The sequence below is a fragment of the Dipodomys merriami genome, unplaced genomic scaffold (assembly GCF_024711535.1).
Source record: "Dipodomys merriami isolate MVZ:Mamm:240054 unplaced genomic scaffold, mDipMer1.0.p SCAF_186, whole genome shotgun sequence".
Taxonomy (NCBI): domain Eukaryota; kingdom Metazoa; phylum Chordata; class Mammalia; order Rodentia; family Heteromyidae; genus Dipodomys; species Dipodomys merriami.
In genome coordinates, this window is record NW_027203226.1 from 572835 (window position 1) to 573525 (window position 691).

General features: G+C 28.4%; 1 pseudogene; it reads right to left on the minus strand.

Annotated features, from left to right (window-relative positions):
- Window positions 1-334: 334 nt before the first annotated feature.
- On the minus strand, window positions 335-431 carry LOC138830226 (U6 spliceosomal RNA; annotated as a pseudogene).
- Window positions 432-691: the final 260 nt, after the last annotated feature.

Below are 691 nucleotides of genomic sequence, written 5' to 3' on the forward strand. Positions count from 1 at the left end.
AGATATAATACTTTGAATTCGACATTGTTTTATAATACATACGTTCATTAATAACTGTGTCCTTTCAGATTGCATTCCATATAGAAACATTTTAAGATTCTTTTAATTCTTAGGGCCTTATAGAATTTTATTTCTTTGGGATAAAATGACAATGTTATTTATTTCAAAAGTTTTATAAAGGTTATGCTATGTAAAGGCCTTTCTAAAACGTTGAAGATTGAATACACTGATGTCAAACTAACTTTTATTTCTATGAATTACATATATTATTACACTTGTATATTTGTAATCAACTTTTGAATAACTGTTTTTCATTTCTTGCATCTGAAGAATGAAAAATATGGAATAATTCACAAATTTTCATATCATCCTTGTGCAAGAGGCATGTAAATCTCTGTATTGTAATTCGGGTAGACCTGCTGCTGAAGCATGTAGTATCCTATAAACTTAAGTAATCAATGATGCAATCTTAAGACAGGTATATATCCTTGGTTGCCTATTTGTAACAAGGAAACCTTATTGTTCCCAAAATTACTATTCATCTTATTTCTGTAAAATTCTGTGTATGGTGGAAAAACTTAACGTTGTTTGTTCGATTGCTCACATTTGCAAGTTTTTGTAAATGACTATTTTAAGTCTTTTTCATTTGAAATTTGATCATACTTTGAGGCCTTTATAGATAGGTGTAAAG